The 20,455-nt window shown below is 38.6% G+C and overlaps 1 protein-coding gene across 15 annotated transcripts in view; it reads right to left on the bottom strand.

The window, feature by feature from the left end:
• Positions 1-20,455, bottom strand: part of KAT6B (lysine acetyltransferase 6B) — a 200,510-nt gene that overhangs the window by 142,895 nt on the left and 37,160 nt on the right. The gene's annotated exons all lie outside the window — the stretch shown is intronic.

The following is a 20,455-nucleotide window of genomic DNA, read 5'->3' as shown; positions in this document are numbered from 1 at the left end:
TTTAGACAATCAAAGGGGAGGTCCTCAGCAGTATTTGAGACTTATCTAGGGAACCCAGAAAACCAGAGGCAGGATGCCTGACGCATAACGATTGCCAAGGAGATGGAGCGTGCTACAGTGTCAGCCTCATCTAGGTAGGCCTGTAATGATGTTCTAGCCCAGGGGTCAGCAACCTTTCAGCAGTGGTGGGCTGAGTCTTCATTTATTCACTCTAATTTAAGGTTTCACATACCAGTAATACATTTTAATGTTTTTAAAAGGTCTCTTTCTGTAAGTCTATAATATTAACTAAAACTACTGTTGTATGTAAAGTAAATAAGGTTTTTAAAATGTTTAAGAAGCTTCATTTAAAATTAAATTAAAACCCAGAGCCCTCTGGACCGGTGGCCAGGACCCAGCCAGTCAGAGGGCCACCGAAAATTGGCTCATGTGCCGCCTTCAGCACACGTGCCATAGGTTGCCTACCCCTGTTCTAGCCAATACCTGACCCTCAGCTATTATGCCATTGAATGGTTTGCAATTTCTGCTGAAAGGTGTTCAATGAATGAGATGAACTTGGAATGGTTGATGTGATTAGTATTACCAAGCTCTCATAGTGCAATTTGCATTTCTAAACTGTAAGGTCACAGAGAACTCTTACGGCCAAAAAGGTCACAGCGTTTTTGGTCCTTGTCATATGTGGTTGATTTAGGGTGGTGCTGTCTGCCACATTCATTTACCACTTCAACCACCAGCGAATATAATACTCATTATCGATGTTGCTGGGATCTGCCAGATGGTCATGGCAGAATCTAGGAAGGCCTCATTAATGGCCATGGCTACTCAAGCAAAAAGGTGTCATTTGCAAAATGTCCAAGAGCTTGTGCTGCGACTCTTGGACCGCCTCGAGGGGAATTTCCAATGAGCCTGCTACACATTTTATTAGCTTCTGAAATTGTTTGAAGTCATTGGCCAGAGAAGGTGGATGAGACATCCGGGGAAGATGAGGTGATATTAGTTAGTGAAGTAGCCTCCTTGATTGCTCTGGCCTCTTACTCCTCAAAAGTTCTCTCCTGTAGTTGAGGCTGTGGAGAAGAAACAGAGTAGGGGAATGCCTCCACTGGTGGTTCCAAGGAGAAAGGCTAGGAGCTCATGAGAACTGTTGTCAGTAGGCAGCCCAAGGGTTCCAATATGGCCACTCAGGAAGACCACAGGCTATAAGGGATGGCATCCACTGCTGCTCATACCACTGAGGAGCAGCCCTGGTTTGTGTCTCACGTGAACCATCACAATGACAGATGACAATTTTCTAACTCAAAGAGTGTGGCATGTAACACATCGGAACTCTATATTAGACCTTCTCTTGACGATAAAGAGGAACTCACAGAACTAAAAATTAATGGTAGCTTAGATAATGTGATCATGATCACATTAATAATGTGAAAACAGAATCTAGTCCAAACCAGCAATATATACAGTTGGTACTTTCAAGGGCCAATTTCACAAAACTGAAAACCATTATGAGCCAAATCAACAGGGAGGAAGAATTTAAATCAGAAAAATGTGACTTGGGAACCATTTAAGAACACTTTGCAGCTTTTTGGGTATCTAGTAATCGAGGAAGGTTAAAAAAAACACATCTCGTTTGCAGGGGAAGTGAAAACAGCTATAAAAAACAACAATCTAAATATAACAAACGGAAGAAAAGAAGTCACGAATAATGGATATAAATCAGAAGCTAGGAATGGTAGAAAACTGATAATGGAACCCAAGGGTCACAAGAAGAAATCTATGGCCAGCAGAGTTATGGGCAATAAGGAGTCATTTTAAGTACAGTAGGAACAAAAAATCTTAATGGTATTGGTCCATTACTAGCTGGGAATAGTAGAATTAACTATAATAATGCAGAAAAGGCAGAAGTGTTCATTAAATATTTCTGTTCTGTGTTTAGGGGGAAAGGCAGATGACTTAGTCATATTCTTTCCATTCCACTAGTATCTCAGGAGGATGTTAAACAGCAGCTACTAAAATCAGAAGGTCTGGATAACTTGAAACCAAGAATTTTTTAAAAACTGCCTGGGAAGACTGTTAATGTTGGTCTTCAATAAATCTTGGAACACTGAGAAAGTTACAGAAGTCTGGCACAACATTAACTTTCTTTCAATCTTTAAAAAGGGTAAATGAGATGACCCAGGTAACTATAGGCCTGTCAGTCTGACATTGATCCTGAGCAAGATAATGTAGTGGCTGATATGGGACTTGATTAATAAAGAATTAAAAAAGGGTAATACAATTAATGCCAATTAACATGGTTTTATGGAAAATGGAACCTGTCAAACTAGCTTTTTTATGAGATTACAACTTTGGTTGATAAAGGGAATAGCATTGACATAATACACTGACTTCTGTAAGGCATTTGACTTAGTACCAGCATGACATTTTAATTAAAAAAATAAAGATATAAAATGAACATGGCATACATTAAATAGATGAAAAGCTGGCTAACTGATAGATCTCAAAATATAACTGTAAATAGAGAATCAACACTGTGTGCGTCCAGTGGGGTCCCACAGTGGTCAGTTCCTGGCACTACTGTATTTAACATTTTTATCAACAACCTCAAAGAAAAACACAAAATCATCACTGATAAAGTTTGCAGATTACACAAAAATTGGGAGGAGGTAAATAATGAAAAAGACATGTTACTGTACAGAGCAATATCAAACCATATGTGTGTGTTTTAATATGGCTAAACGTGTATGTATACATCTAGGAACAATGAACACAGACCATACTAACAGGATGGGGGAGTCTATCCTGGCAAGCCGTGACTCTGAAAATGATTTTTTTGGGGGGATGTGGGGAGGGAAAGACAAGGGAGAAATAATCAGCTGACCATAAGCTCCCAGTGCAAAATGCCGTGGCCTAAAGGGCTAATGCAATCCTATGGTGCATAAACAGGAATCTCAAATAGGAAGAGAGGTTGTTTTACCTCTGTATTTGGCACTGGTGCAGGCACTGCAGGCAAATATGTAAAGTTCTGGTGTTCACAAATCAGGAAGGATGCTGATAAATTGGGGAGGGTTCAGAGAGGAACCATGTGAATAATTTAAGGACCAGAAAACATACCTCACAGTCATAAACTAGAGGAGCTCAATTCATTTAGAGTCACAAAGAGAAGGCTAAGGGGTGACTTGATTACAGTTTGTAAGTACCTACATGAAGAATATTTACCGGTAATAATGGGCTCTTCAGTCTAGCAGAGAAAAGGTATAACACAATCCAATGGCTGGAAATAGAAACTAGACAATCCAGATTGGAAATAAGGTGTACATTTTTATTAGTGAGTAATTAACCCTGGAACAATTTACCAAGGGTCCTGGTGGATTACCCATCACTGACCATCTTAAAAAAAAATCCAATGGATTTAAATATAAAAGATCAGCTCTAAGAATTATTTTGGGGAAGTTCTATGGCCTGTTATACTGGAAGTCAGATCACGCCAGGTAATCACAATGGTCCCTTCTGGCTGTGACACCTATGAAACGATGAGAGAGAGAGAGAGAGAGAGAGAGAGAGAGACTATATTTATATATTATATATATAAAAAACTATACACACACACACACACACACACACTATAAAACAGATCTAACCTATTTTTAGATTAAAATTCCTACTACTACAGTAGCTAAAGTTCTGTTATTCTGTTCCTATTAATACCTTGTATTTATAAAAGTTTTCAACATGCCTAGAAGAGTGTTCAACAAACATCAATTGAGAAAAAATTCCCTCAGTATGAATTTATGCCTGTTATCAAAAGTTCTTTACAGCCTCACCCATTTTCTTCCACTGCGGATGTTTTGTTTTTGTTTGTCTAAATGCAGTGTTATGACTCCAAAACCCACTGGAGACCAGTAATAATGTGCACACTATGCTATATTTTTACTATAAAGATTGCAGGCTTTGACTTGACATACTCCATATCACAGCAGCCTTAAATATCAGCATATGTAGGTACAATGACCATCAGCTATTTGAGTATAAAACCAGAAATTAATAAAAACAGAGGAGAGCGTGCATAGAGGGTGGGGGAATAAAAAGAAAAAAAAAATATCCTCACCTTGAATTCTATTATCTTGAAAACAAATTCCCCTTTGGAAGCTTTTTTAAAAGAAAAAATAGCTTGGAATAGATTTAGAATCCCAGGCCTAGACAGCAAAAAGCCAGCGGCACTGCATTGACATTAAAACAGTCTTCACCAAGAACAAGCAAGAAAGGAGCAAGTATCATCGAAAAAAATCTCTGCACCTCCACCTGACGAACAGTCTCAGGAGAATTACAGTGGGCTTTGGGAGACCAGTTGCAGGTAAAGCAAAGCAGCTTTAACTTTCCTTCTTGTGTTTGGCAAGAATTTGTTGCCTATTCTGTATAAGCAGAACTACAAAGACTATTTTAGAAAGTAGATACACAGGACATTAGGATGTTTATGCACATACTTACAGTTTCAAAATATCAACAGACAAACTTATCTGATGTTACTAGGGAACAGAGAACATGTGTAAACACATACATACACACTTTACAACCAAAGGCTGCATTGATAATGTGCAGTGAAGCTAGAAATCAATTTCTGCACTGCTGTGCAATTGCTTGCATAAAAAGACTTCTGCAACATATTGTCTGCCTCTGTGAAGTTAGTCCCAATTATGGGTCCAATTCTCCTCACATGCTAATTTTACACTGGTTTAACACCACTATCTTCAGTGGAATCACTCCTGATTTACACTCGTTTAGGTGAAAGGAGAAAAACCCACTATTACTATATTTTACCATGACAAAATGAGATATTAACTCCAGAACTCTGATAATTAACTTCAAAAAGTACAAACATTTTCCTTCTATCATGCTGCCTGAATATCTGAGTCTTAACATATAACTTTCAGTCTTTTGCAATTACCGATACTGTTGCAATGAGCTATTAGGCTCCTGCCTGTTTTGCCCAAAGAAAGCACTAATATTTACATAATTTTGCCTTTGCTAAAAGAGAGTCTTTAGTAACCTTTGCTAGTGAAAGATTCGTTACAGTACATTCAAGTGCTAATTTCCATATGTATAATTATGCTATAGTTACATTTGAATCTGTATACTCCATGTAAAAACACACAATCATCCCCAAAGCAGGGGATTTTAAGGACTGAATAAGACATCCTTTGTTTTCAAACTAGTATTATATATGGACACTCCCCGGGTTACGCAAGACCAGATTTCGCATTTATGGAAAAAGAGTTCCATAAGCCAGAAATAGGATTTTCGAGGGGTGAAAATTATTGCCTAATGTACGGTATACGTTTCCGACTTGCACAAAATTTGAGTTACGCAAGGCTTTCCGGAACGGAAAGATTGCGTAAGTCGGGGGCATCTGTATTAGAGACTTTACTCCACACACGGACAAGAATTCTAGAACTTAGATCATAGACCAGAAAAGATCTCAGCTTACATATTTATTTGATAAAATGAAGAATAATGATACCCATGGGAATTGGAATTAGAATAAGACACTTCACTGGAGTAAGAAAGAAAAAGAAAAAACTAAAGAAATTCTACTGGGAACAAGACAAAAATCCATGTGTTAAGCCTAAGAAGCTGCTTCAAATAGCAATTTATGATGAGATGCAACCCACGGTTAAATGTAACATTTCGCTTAGAAGTGGAGGCTGATTTGATTCAAAATAATGAAATGTGGCAATTGGGATAATCCAACAAAGTAGAAACCTATTTCTCCTTTATTCAGAGTTTAGAAATATTATTTGACTAAGACATCTTTGATAGATCTGGCAAAAACATCTTGCTGCCCAGGTCTCCTGTAAATGTCTCCCCTGAGTAGCATATTAAAATCTTACTATAACTATTTGAAGTGTATTATTTATTTGTCAGACAGCCCTTAAACGGATAATGTAAAACGTAAATCACAGTTGTAAATTCTATCAATTCCTTCTGTAACAAAAGCAGACCTTAAGTTCGCCTTTATATATATTTAAAATATATGAAGTCAGATATTTCATTACAATCTTCATATAAAAATAGGCATTTCAAGTTCTGCACTAATCCAGTTTTAACAGGAATAGCATAAGGAAATTTTCTGGTGGGGTGGCGATCAGTGCTTAATTTGTAATGAAAGAGGTGCTCAAGCCATTTTTTACTTTCATAACTGACATAACAAGCCCAGAGATGCCGGGGCTATGAACTGCCAAGCCTAGAGGTGCCAGGGCTCGGCCCTGGCAAGCTGTGGCACAAATTAAGAGGAGGTGGAGGGTGATGGATGGTTAGTAGAAGGAATCTGATCAGTATAAAAGGTGTGAGTAAGCAAAACTGTAGAGTTACCAATTAGACAACTACTTTTATGAAGACATTAGGGAGGTGTGCTATTTTAAGTCTGAAGAGACATGAGAAAAACCAGACCAACAGTAAGTAGGGTGAATAATTATTCAGCATGCAAAACACATTCCTTCCTTAAATTATACCAGGTCAGGGCTCTAAAATATACCTTTCACCTAAAAATACACAGTGACACTTCAGACAACACTTCACACATTTCTGCATGAAGAAAATCCTTGTTGAGTAGACCATGATGCATAAAGGACACTACTCTCTATGAACATACACTTCAAAAATCTTCATTTTCTGCTATGAAAGGGAGAAGATGGTCATATGGTACACAGTAAGTTGGTATGAATCTCTCTCTTCACATATTCGAATCACTACACAAAACTCATCTAATTCAAATACATCTTTAAAGGTTTTGACAATTAGGGTTTAAAAAAGTCTCTTTGGAATTAAGTTTTAAATGATCTCTTGATCTTTACAGAATATAGTTTATCTCTGAAAAAACTGGGGCTGTTGATTAATCGCAGTTAACTGATGCGATTAACTCAAAAATTAATTCCGTTTTAATCGCACTGTTAAACAATAAAATCCCAATTGAAATGTACTAAATATTTTTGGAGGTTTTTCTACAGTTTCAAATATATTTACTTCAATTTTAACAAAACAGAAATGAAGTGGGTGTTCACCCACGAAAGCTCATGCTCCAATACTTCTGTTAGTATATAAGGTGCCACAGGACTCTTTGCTGCTTTTACAGAATAGAAAGTGTACAATGCTCACTTTATATTATTTTTATTACAAATATTTGCACTGTAAAAATGATAAACAAAAGAAACAATATCAGGTAAATTGAAAAATACAAGCACTGTAATGCAATCTCTTTATATTGAAAATGTAATTTACAAATGCAGATAATTTCACTCAAAAAAAAAAGCCAATATAAAAGCTTTAGAGCCTATAAGTCCACTCAGTCCTACTTCTTGTACAGTCAACCGCTAAGACAAACAAGTTCGTTTACATTTACGGGAGGTAATGCTGGCAGCTTCTTATTTACAATGTCACCTGAAAGTGAGAACAGGCGTTCGCATGGCACTTTTGTAGTCGGCATTGCAAGGTATTTACATGCTAGATGCCCCTTCATGCTTCAGCCATCATTCCAGAGGACATGCTTCTATGCTGATGATGCTCATTAAAAGAAAAATAAGACATTAAGTAAGTTTGTGACTGAACTGCTTGGGAGAGAATTGTATGTCTCCTGCTCTGTATACCTGCATTCTGTCATATATTTCATGTTGTGGCAGTCCTGGATGATGACCCAGCACATACTGTTCATTTTAAGAACAACTTCCACTGCAGATTCAACAAAACACAAAGAAGATACCAATAGGAGATTTTTAAGGATAAATAAAGCACTCAACCCAAGGTTTAAGAATCTGAAGTGCCTTCCAAAATCTGAGAGGGATGAGGTGTGGAGCATACTTTCAGAGGTCTTAAAAGACAGCAACACAATGTGGAAACTACAGAACCCAAATCACAAAAAATCATTCTTTTGGTGACATCTGACTCAGATGATGAAAATGAACATGCGTTGGTCTGCACTGTTTTATCAAGCAAACCCATCATCAATATGGATGCATGTCCTCTGGTATGGTGGTTGAAACATGAAAGAACATATGAATTGTTAGTGCATCTAGCATGTAAATATCTTGCAACACTGGCTACGACAGTGCCATGTGAATGCCTGTTCTCACTTTCAAGTGACATTGTAAAGAAGAAGCGGGCAGCATGATCTCCTGAAAATGTAGACAAACTTGTTTGTCTAAAGGATTGGCTGAACAAGAAATAGGACTGAGTGGACTTGCAGGCTCTAAAGTTTTACATGGCTTTGTTTTTGAATGCAGGATTTTTTGTACATAATTCTACATTTGCAAGTTCGACTTTCATGATAAAGAGATTGCACTTCTAATGGGGGAATTGAAAAATACTATTTCATTTTTTTACAGTGCAAATATTTGTAATAAAAATATAAAGTGAGCACTGTACATTTTGTATTCTATTGTAACTAAAAATCAATATATTTGAAAATGTAAAACAATCAAAAATATTTAAATTGTATTCTATTATTGTTTAACATCGCAATGAATTTTTTAACCACGATTAATTTGTTTAATCACTTGACAGCCCTAAAAAAAACCTGTACATTTCTAAAGACTTTATGAAATCATAGAGAGCAGCAAACATTATGAAGCTTGATTTACCTTGACTTGCAAATATAATATCAATGCTTGCACGTTTTAAATTTAGGGTTTATGTTATTTAATTTGTCAATGCAGTGGTATCAGGAAATAAGTCCTTCTCTCCTACAAAGAGGCGAATCACCCAAGACGTATTATTCCAATGCTTGTGAACTAGGCTCACTCTTAATTCTAGAGCCTGGATGGATGATTTCTCATACTTAAAATGTGCCTTCTCATAATATCCTTGGCAAATCTTGAATCCTAATATAACCATATTCTTTACAAGACAGACTAGGCAATTGTGAATAATAGATGCTGTTTGGATACAGAGCTAAACATTTTTTGCGATAGGCTCTTTGAGGCAGTCACCATACATATGCACAATGAAGCCTTAAGTCTCTGATCATAGAATATCAGGGTTGGAAGGGACCACAGGAGGTCATCTAGTCCAATCCCCTGCTCAAAGCAGAACAAATCCCCAGCTAGTTCGCTTTTCCACTTTTTTTTTTTTTTTTTTTTTTTTTTTTTAAATCCCAGCTCCCTAAATGGCCCCCTCAAGGACTGAACTCACAACCCTGGGTATAGCAGGCCAATGCTCAAACCACTGAGCTATCCCTCCCCCACTAAATACTAAAGACGTCACTCACATATTGGTATCATCTTTAGGGAACACTGGAAACCAAATCTCAAAATTAAATTGTCTGAATAAAGCCAGTTTCCCATAGAAGAACAACCTATCTGAAAGTCAAATTCCATCTGAACTCAAGTGAACACATACACACACGATTCCAAAATGTAAAACATGGAAGGTAAAATAATTACAGTGAAGTGAGGTAACAAAATCAAAACTACTACTAAGTACACTTGCCAATACTGTCAAAAGAAGGTAGAAACCTACAGACAGCCTAATCAGAACCCATAAAAGTAAGCAAAAGATAGCCAGAACCACCACTCTGTCATTGTCTCTATTAACATCTAAGGATTTTGATTTCTCTGACATTTGCCATGTGTTTTATACCTCAAGTTAGGCTGCTCTGACTTCAAAGGAAGTGTTTCTAAAAATTAAGTAAACAAAATCCTGAGCAGTAAGATCAACTTCCTAAATAAACCTCTGGTTGCTAATCCATTTCTACCCAAATTTCATCTTATTAGCAAGTAAGTGCTCACAGAAAAAATTTAAATAATATTGAAAAACAGGTAGCAATTCGTCAAACATTTGAGAAACCATTATTTCAATGGATTTAGTAAACTGCATGATTATTAGAGAAGCTTGTTTTTCTTTTCTTATTGAAAATATTTAACATGGTGGCTAAATAAAAAAGAATTCTTGTTGCGTTGCTATGCTGTGTACCTAGAATCAGGCTGAACACCCTTTAGCACAGTCTTTGTCCGCTCCAAATCCAGAATTAAACAACACTAGAGCAGCTGCTCAGTGACTGGTCTGCAGAATTCAATGAATGACAAAAGGTTACCTTAATTCAATGAGATAATCAGCACACATTTACCCACTACCAAGAGTTTTCTAACCATCTGCAAGGCGGCAGAGCTAACTGCTTAGAAAACAACTGGCAGCATGCTGACATGTCCTCAAGTCCCTCATGTCAATAAAAATTTCTCTCTTAGCAACAGCTAAAAAGAAGCTGTACTTACAGAAATTTTAGAAGCATCATGAGCCAATGACTTCTAAGCACATGATGTTGATTGCTACTGATCCCTAAACAGATGTATTAAATATATTTTTACCAATGAGATTAGACATTCATCAACTATTTAACTTTTTCGTAAGAGATAACAAAAGGGGTACACATAAAGGCAGAGCCAACCTTATTTAAAGCTGCTACCCGTTCCCAATCATACCAGAAACAATGAGGCCAAACAAAAATGCATGCGACCTATTGAACAAGAAATCAATGACTGCTGCTCTAATTTCTATCATCAGCATTACATTCAGCTAAAACATAGGCTAGTGCTGAGCCAAACTGAAAAATGCCAAGTATGTTAAAAATACATACACTGGGGTCATATTTTTACTATGCAGTTTATACTCAAAAAGATTTTTCTTCCAAAATATTTAAAAAAGGAATTGGTAGATTAAAAACTACTTTAAGAAACAAGTTTGTTACCAAATTTAAAATAAAAAAAAAATCTGTTCTCTTTTGCATATAAATATAGTAGCAAAAGATTTTCTATTAGATGCAAGACATAAAAAAAATAAAATTTGGAGCCCAAACTGTCTGAGAGGTTTTTGTTTTTTTTTTTGTTTTTTTTTTTAAAAGGAAACTTCTGAAAATCATTGTGCCCATCGCTAAAGTCTTGATACCACCATCAAAATAAGTCAGTGAATTAAAAAGGTGAACCATGTATAATACTAAGTACAGATAACACGGCTCAAGAGAATATACACAACTTTTTTCCCTTGAGAGATGTTATTTTTCAGTATCTGTACTGAGTTTCATCTTTCCTTAAGAATTCCCTTTAAAATTTCAGTACACTGAAGTGAAGCATTGGGAGAGAAAACATTTTGGTCCTCAGAGATTAGGTATAGAAACATGCCCCTCTTTTACCAGACTGCAAACTCTCTCCCTTTAGAAGCTGCATAAAACAAGTAAAACCTAGTACGTTCACACAATGAAATCTGAGCATCCAGTGATTTTTGCCAGAACATAACAGAGCTCCAGGCTGTCAGTGTCATCTTCTAAAATAAAACGAGTTTAGAGCAAGTTTACCAACTGTTTTGTACTCAAAGCCTCATTTTAAAAATCATCTGTGCGAGTCTACTGTTATCATCCTGGTCAGTGGCAGTGGCTGCATACCAGCCACAGTGAACATCGTTTTTTCCCTTTTTGGTCATCTCTTTATCAAATGGTATTCGTAATTACGGTATTGTTAAGGCTCTTTGAAAAGAGATTCAAAGCCAGACTTTACCAGCCTTACTCATATTGAATAGCCTCACTGACTATACAGAATAAGGTGTTATTCACCATGAATGGGGGAGAGGGGCCAGAATCTGTCTCTCTATTATTAAAAAGTCAAATTTATTTCAACATCCTCAGAATTTTATTCTAGGAGGTAATCACATTTGAAGATTTACAGCACCTGTTTGAAACAGTGATATGATACATGAACATATGTTGTACCCTGACTGGATTCTTTCCCATGCGCGCGCATGCTCTCTCTCTCACACACACACACACACACACACACACACACACACTTACTTCCTAGTAGACCAAGTCTTGGGTGACATTCACTTACCAATGATGGTAGTCTTTCAAAAGAAATTATCTCCATTCCTAATATCTATGACTTTATTATATAGGACTGTAGGTTATAAGATTAACAGAGCTAAAATTCATTCTAGATCAGGGGTTGGCAACCTTTCAGAAGTGGTGTGCCAAGTCTTCGTTCATTCACTCTAATTTAAGGTTTCAAGTGCCAGTAATACATTTTAACGTTTTTAGAAGATCTCTTTCTATAGGTCTAATATATATAATTAAACTATTCTCTACGTAAAGTAAATAAAGGTTTTTTAAATGTTTAAGAAGCTTCATTTAAAATTAAATTAAAATGCAGAGCCCCCCCAGACCAGTGACCAAGACATGGGCAGTGTGAGTGCCCCTGAAAATCAGCTTGCGTGCTGCCTTTGGCATGCATGCCATAGGTTGCCTACCCTGTTCTAGATACTTTAAGGTAAAACTCATCTGAAAAAGTCGTCTGGAAATCAGGGTGGATAAAAATCAATGTTTTATTTAAAACTGATTTTTTTGATAAAATGTTTTTTGAGGAAAAAAGCAATCTAAAGATAAGTTTAATTAAGATCCATGATGAGATATCTTTGAGTTATAATGTAATAGGGATTACAAATTCTAATTCTATACTATGAGACAGTATATTCACGTAATGTTTAAGACAAGTTTTGTAAATGAATTCCAACAGTTCATGAATTAGGGACCCAATTTTATGGGGCTCCAGGGGCTTCTGTATAGATTATTTAGGTTAATTTTTCCATCTACCCAATGGGAGTCAGTGCTCAGTCTAGAAGATATCATCAGAGATGCTTCATTTTGCAGTTCTCAAACTGCAGATTTGTGTCTCCAGAGGTAATATGCTTGCTAACAACAAAAAATGTTTTGAAATAAATGAATAAATAAATATATAGATGTGAGAAATAACAGACCTCAACCCTATTGTCCCCCTGCAAATTTGTGTACACACAGTCAAGCCCTTACCTCTCTCTAAAAGTGCAAAGTTTCAAAAAGTTCAGTGAATAGAAGATTGTTGGGGGCGGAATAGATCTGGACAAGGAGAAGAAGTCTGGAGATAAATGTGAGAAGGGAGGGACAGGCAGTAGAAACAAAAGTGAAACTGTTTGAGCAGCATATTCCAGAAGCCTTGAGGTCTTTCTGAGTGTAGCCTTCATTGATTTGAGATCTACCATACCATTTTCTCACTAGAAGGGAAAACCTTTAAATGGCAGCAGGCTCTAAAAGAGATCCAGTTTGGGAATATTTTAATGAAGTTCCTCTACCTGTGGGTAAGACAGGTATGTGTGCAAAATGCAAACAGTGAAACAAAGAAATGCAAGGCCTGGTCGCCCAAATGAAACAACATCATGGGAAGTGTTTCTTCAACACAGCTTTCTCCTGAGAAGGAAGGAACATGTCTGAACATGTAGGATCTTCAGGTTGGTAACAACCAACAAGAATGCACTTTCTATGATTAAACTGAGTCTTCCTAAGTAGTGATTTAAATCATGATTTAAATCAAATCCACCCTGCTGGAAATATATAAGTGGGTGGGAATAAGGAACAACCTTCATGAGAGATGATCAGGTACCCTTAGGCTTTCAGATACACAAGGACAACAAAATGGAGGAACTAGAACTACTGGTGCAGGAAGTGAAATCAGATATTAGAACAGTGGTGGGCAACCTGCAGCCTGTCAGGGTAAGCCACTGGCGGGCCGCCAGTCCATTTGTTTATACACCTCTACCCCGATATAACGTGACCTATAACACAAATTCGGATATAACATGGTAAAGCAGAACTCTGGGGGGGAGGGAGGGGCTTGCTACACACTCTAGTGGATCAAAACGAGTTCGATATAATGCGGTTTCACCTATAACATAAGATTTTTTGGCTCCCGAGGACAGTATTGTATCAGGGTAGAGGTGTATTTGCATGGCCATCTGCAGATTCCAATGACCACTGTTCCTGGTCAAAAGGAGCTGAAGGAACCAGCGCAGGCCTGCCCAATCTAGGCATGGCCCAACACAATCAGTTTTTAAAATGAGGCTATTAAGAGCTTAGGGCTAATGACAGGGTGGTTAATGGGAACAAGGCTATGGACATAGAAATTTCCACCTTGGATGTGGTAATCAAACTCGAACAGCTTAAGAGGACTAAATCAGAGGGCCTGGACAACCTCCATCCAACAATATTAAAAGGAACTGGCCCATGAAGTTGTAAGACCAATAGCAAGGATTTTTAATGAATCTGTAAATTCAGGGGTCGTACCTTATGATTGGAGAATTGTTAATATATTTTAAGAGTGATCCAGGAAACCACAGGCCTGTTAGTTTGACTTCAAATTGTATACAAGGTCTTGGAACAGATTTTGAAAGAAAAAGTAGCTAAGGGCATAGATATTAACAGAAATTAGGATAAATACAACATGGTTTTACAAAAGGTAGATCATTCCAGACCAACCCGATCTCCTTCTCTGATAAAACATTTTTTTTTTAAGACAAAGGAAATGCAGCAGATCTAATCTACCTGGATTTCAATAAGCCATCTGATATAGTTCTACATGGAAAATTATTAGTTAAATTGGAAAAGACGGGGATTAATATGAGAACTAAAAGGTGGATAAGAAACTGGCTAAAGGGGAGACTACAGCAGGTCATACTGAAAGGTGAACTGTCAGGCTTGAGGGAGGTTATTAATGGAATTCCTCAGGGATTGATCTTGGGACCAATCATTTAACAGTTTCATTTGTGACCATGGCACAAGAAGTGGGTGTGCGCTAATAAAATCTGCGGACGACAAAGTTGGGATATATTGCCAATACAGAGGAGGACCAGAATATCATACAAGATCTGCATGATCTTGTAAACTAGAGTAATAGAATTGGGATGAAATTTAATAGTGTGAAGTGCAAGGTCATGCATTTACAGAATTTTTGCTATAACCTGGGAATGTATCAGGTGGAAGTTACTGAGGAGGAGAAAGATCTGGGTGTATTGGTTGATTACAGGATTCCTATGAGCCACCAATGTGATGTGGCCATGAAAAAAGGCTAATGCAGTCCTAGTATGCATGAGGCAAGCTATTTCCCATAGAGACAGGGAAGTGTATGTACCATTATACAAGGCACTTGGTGAGACCTCATCAGGAATACACTGTGCAATTCTGGTTTCCCATGATTAAGAAAGATGAATTCAAACTGGAACAGGTGCAGAGGATAATCTAAGGAAAAGAAACCTACCTTATGAGAGGAGAATCAGAGAGCTTGGCTTGTTTAGCTAAACAAGGGTGAGGGGAGATATGATTGCTCTCTCTAAATACATCAGAGGGATAAATACCAGCAAGAGAGAGAAGTTAAGTTAAGCACCAAATATGGACACAAGAAAAAAAATTGACAAACTGGTCACCAACAGGTTTAGGCTTGAAATCAGACAAAGGTTTTTAAAACTATCAGAGGAGTGAAGTTCTGGAACAGTCTTCCAAGGGGAGCAGTGGAGGCAAAAAACCTAACTGGCTTCAAGACTGAGCTTGATAAGTTTAAGGTATAACAAGACTGCCTACAATTGCATGTAGCTGAGCTGCGACTGCTCACAGTAAATATTGCCAATGGCAGGTGAAAGGACAGTAGATGGGGAGGGTTCTGAGTTACTACCAAGAATTGTTTCCTAGGTGTCTGGCTGGCGGGTCTCGCCCACATGCTCAGAGTCTAACTGCTGGCCATATTTGGGTCAAGAAGGAATTTTTCAGATTGGCAGAGACCCTGGGGTTTTTTGCCTTACTTTGCAGCATGGGGCACAGGTCACTCGCAGGCTTAAACTAGTGTAAATGGTGGATTCTCTGTAACTCGAAGTCTTTAAACCATTATTTGAGGACTTCAGTAACTCAGCCAGAGGTTATGGGTTTATTACAGGAGTGGGTGACTGAGGTTTGTGGCCTGCAAGGCGCAGGAGATCAGATTACAAGATCACAATGGTCCCTTCTGACCTTAAAGTCTATGAGGTAACTGACTGGACAGCATGAAAGTAGCTACAGTCACTCCTGCATTATGAAGAGCTCTACAGATCTCCTATCATCCACAAGACCAAACTTCTTAACATAAAGAGCTCCCATGATAGACTGCAGTTCTGTTGCTCACCGTTCCCTCTGCCCACCTGAACAGGTGCTCTACTCCTAGCAAACCTGACAGAATGAGGACACTGCTGCACCAAGGTTAGAAAAGAGAAAGTGGAGGGGGAGGGGAAAAAGAGGGAGAACAGGACTCCTTCTCTCCCGCAACCCACCGCCAATAAAACACCCAAGCTACAGAAGAGCTCCTCTTTAGCTTGGGGACAGCTTGGCAAGAAGGAAGCAGGAGGCTGCTGCCCAAATTTCGAGCAGTCAGCCAAGAGGTTTTAAAATCTGTGCATATTCAGAGAGCTGATTGCCAAGTTTGTTGGCCAGCCTCCCATATTATCCAAAGGATTCAGGTATGCAAGACTTCAGGCAATCTGGGTTCTACTATAATGGCAAAAGACAGCAGAGAGAGAGAAGCAAACAAGGTCAACAGTTTGGCCTTTTATGACGATTACATTACAAAGCAATGCATCACAGAGGTTTATCAAAAAGCAGAGAGATGACTGACTCAAAGAGAGGGACAATGTCTAAATAGGGTGTTCAGTTCTTGGCACATTAAAACAGTAAGTATTCAGGCAAGTTGTGAGGAGTTTTTGTAAGAGTAACAAAGAAGTGTTTAAGGGCTGACTGACCAAGGAAGATTAAATGACCTAAATACATATACAGCTGGTCAAAACTACTAAATGAGGTCATGTTAGGTTTTAACAAGTATTTGGAGGGCTATAAACATAAAGGTGAGCTGAATTATTTATATTAGCACCAAGTGATGTAATCAGGAGCTGTGGAATGAAACCAATAATGAAAATTTCACCACCGAAATCCAATCGGTCTACAGAGCAGTTTTAGAAAAGGAATTTTTTATTTAATTCATTAAAACACAAAGGTATAATTGCTGGTAACATTTTGAATTCAGCTGGACAGAGCACTAAAGGTTAATGACTTCAGTGGGGCCTAAATCCTTATTCCAGGGCTAAATTTGACCAAATGAGCATCCTGCAGGAAATAATCCTGGCAAGCGTGCTGGATGACCAAATAGATCTTTTCTTCTGTTTCAGTGTAGATTCTTCTCTTGTGAAGCATCAAAGAAATGCAGTTCTGAAGCAGTTTAACATGTTCTGCGAGTTAAGCTAGTCTTTCATATCCATGTTAAATTCTACTTCCGTTTGAAACATCATGCAGTATACATACTCCAGGAATTCACATGAAAATTGTTGGGTATAGCTAGGATTTCAGCGTAGAGACTTGTTCTGTTTGAATGCTCACGTATGCCAAGAGGCAGTGATTGGATTTATATCTGAAATGTTACCAGAAAAACTTCATTTTTTAACTTGTTCTGCACAGCACCTTCTGCCTCTACTGTAACTGAATAGTACAAAACATGGGATCTGAAGAGGCACAGAGTGTATATAGGCGATAGTAAAGTGTGACTCACGGTTTTAAAACTTTCAGTTGGCAAACATGAAAACAAGATAACAGATCAGATAAAATGTTACTAGTACAACTGTAAATTTGTTAAGCTCTTGTTCAACTGAGCAGTAACTAATGTGTAGCATGGAGAGTTCAAATCAATAAGCCAAATGGATGCAAAGATTAAATGTCGGTCACCAGGACCGGCACTAGAGTTTCTCGCGCCCTAGGCGCACGGCCATTTCACCACCCCCCCGCGCTGATCCTGCGGCTCCGGTGGAGCTGCCGCAGTCATTCCTGCGGAGGGTCCGTTGGTCCGTGGCTCCAGTGGAGCTGCCGCAGGCACGCCTGCGGGCGGTCCACCAGAGCCGCGTGAGCAGCTGACCGTCCGCAGGCATGACTGCGGCAGCTCCACTGGAGCCGCGGACCAGTGGACCCTCTGCAGGCATGCCTGCTGCAGGTCAACCAGAGCCGCCTACCGCCGCCCTGGCAAAATGCCGCCCCCCGAATAATCCTGGCGCCCTAGGCGATTGCCTAGGCTGCCTAAATGGTAGCGCCAGCCCTGTCGGTCACATACCAGTTTTGGTATGCCAATCGCCGAGAAATGTTTAGATGCACTAGCCTGTCTGCTGCCAAATTTTGTTCCTGGTAATTTACTGATGGCTGGAGCTAACATTTAAAGTTGAATAAAACTAAGTTACTTAACTTCTCAGTCTAAGTATACAAATACCCCCTCAATAGGGCAACTGTTTATGGAGTTCAATATTTAATGGACTTAAAGAAACTCACTCTGGTTATATAAGAAGGTTACACAAATTTAATTCGTAGCAGATAGAACCCTGATCCTGCTAATTCTTACTTCCTTGAATAAAAAGTTATTTGTGTGAATGGTCTAAATGCTTTTAACTGAACTATTTGTGTGCGATATATGTATTTCAAGTTTGGAAAAAAGTACTTGTCACAGAGAATCAAAACTTTTTCAGGCCAAATTCTGCTCTGTTATGCAGGTGTAAACAGAGTAACCCATGTAATGGGGTAGAATGAAATCCAGCATGTGCAATTACTTGAGAAAATATTAATTTTGTTCACATGAGCCCTCTAATACTCACACCTAAAACAAAAGTAAAGTGCATCTTATATACAGAAACTGACCAATGAGCCTGTCCTAAATGTATACCCCAAGTTCAAAAACAGTGAGAGAACCAAAAGAGCCATTGGTGCTAAACAAAGTAAAGCAGCAGTGAGAGACAAAAAGGCATCCTCTAAAAAGTGGAAGTTAAATCCCAGTGAGGAAAATAGAAAGGAGCATAAACTCTGTCATATGAAGTGTAAAAATATAACCAGCAAGGCCAAAAAAGAACCTGAAGAACAGCTATCCAAAGACTCAAAAAGTAATAGAAAAGATTGTTTTCTGCTAAACAACCAGTGGGGCCACTGGACAATCAAGATGCTAAAGGAGTTCTCAAGGACAGTAAGGCCATTGCAGAAAAACTACATGAATTCTTCAAATCAGTCTTCACAGCTGAGGATGTGAGGGGGATTCCCAAAACTGAGCCATTCTTTTTAGGCGACAAATCTGAGGAATTGCCCCAGACTGCGGTGTCATTAGAGAAGATTTTGGAACAAACTGTAGTAAGTCACCAGGACCAGATGGTTTTCACCCAGGAGTTTTGAAGAAACTCAAATGTGAAATTGTAGAAGTAACTGTAGTCTGAAACCTATTATTTAAATCAGCTTTTGTGCCAAATGACTGGAGGATAACTAATGTGATGCCAATCTTTTTTAAAGGGCTCCAGAGGTGACCCCAGCAATTACAGGCTGGTGAGCCTGACTTCAGTACTGGGTAAACTGGTTGAAACTAGTAAAGAACAAATATTGTCAGACATATCAATAAATATAATTTGTTGGGAGAAGAGTCCACATGTTTTGTGTAAAGGAAAATCATGCCTCACCAATCTACTTGAATTCTGTGAGGGGGGCAACAAGCATCTGGACAAGGGGGAAATCAGTGGATACCGTGTACTGAGATTTTCAGAAAGCCTTTGACAAGGTCCCTCACCAAAGGCTCTTAAGCAAAGTAAGCAGTCATGGGATAAGATGGAAGATCCTCTCATGGATTGGTAACTGGTTAAAAGATAGGAAATAATGGTTAGGAATAACTAGTCAGTTTTCAGAATGGAGAGAGGTAGAAAGTGGTGTTCCCCAGGGGTCTGTACTGGGACCAGTCCTATTAATAGATTATTAGGGTTGGAAGGGACCTCAAGAGATCATCTAGTCCAAACCCCTGCTCAAAGCAGGACCAATGCCCAAATGGCCCCCTCAAGGGCTAAACTCACAACCCTGGGTTTAGCAGGCCAATGCTCAAACCACTGAGCTATCCCTCCCTCTGGATCATCTGGAAAAAGGAGTAAAACAGTGAGGTGGCAAAGTTTGCAGATGATACAAAACTACTGAAGAGAGTTTAGTCCCAAGCAGACTGCGAAGAGCTACAAAGGGATCTTGCAAAACTGGGTGACTAGGCAACAAAATGACAGATGAAATTCAGAGTTGGTAAATCCAAAGTAATGGACATTGGAAAACATAATCCCAACTATAAATATAAAATGATGGGGTCTAAATTAGCTGTTACCACTCAAGAAAGATCTTGTAGTCGTGGATAATTCTCTGAAAACATCCACTCTATGTGCAGCGGTGGTCAAAAACACGAATAGACTGTTGGGAATCATTAAGAAAGGGATAAATAATAAGACAGAAAATATCATATTACCTCTATATAAATCCATGGCACACCTCCATCTTGAATACTGTGCACGGATGTGGTCACTCCATCTCAAAAAAGATATATTGGAGTTGGAAAAGGTTCAGAAAAGGGCAACAAAAATTATTAGGGGTATGGAACAGCTTCCATAATGAGGAGAGGTTAATAAGACTGGGATTTTTCAGCTTAGAAAAGGTCGCCCTGACCGTTCATCCCGGGAGGTATGCTGCCTGCCAGGGGCCCGTATCCGAGATGTTACAGAGGCTTTGTCGAGGATTATCCGGCCTTCTGACTACTATCCCATGCTACTCATCCATGTGGGTACAAAT

The sequence above is a fragment of the Gopherus flavomarginatus genome, chromosome 6 (assembly GCF_025201925.1).
Source record: "Gopherus flavomarginatus isolate rGopFla2 chromosome 6, rGopFla2.mat.asm, whole genome shotgun sequence".
In the NCBI taxonomy this organism is placed as follows: Eukaryota; Metazoa; Chordata; order Testudines; family Testudinidae; genus Gopherus; species Gopherus flavomarginatus.
This window is presented reverse-complemented; position numbering and strand designations above follow the sequence as displayed.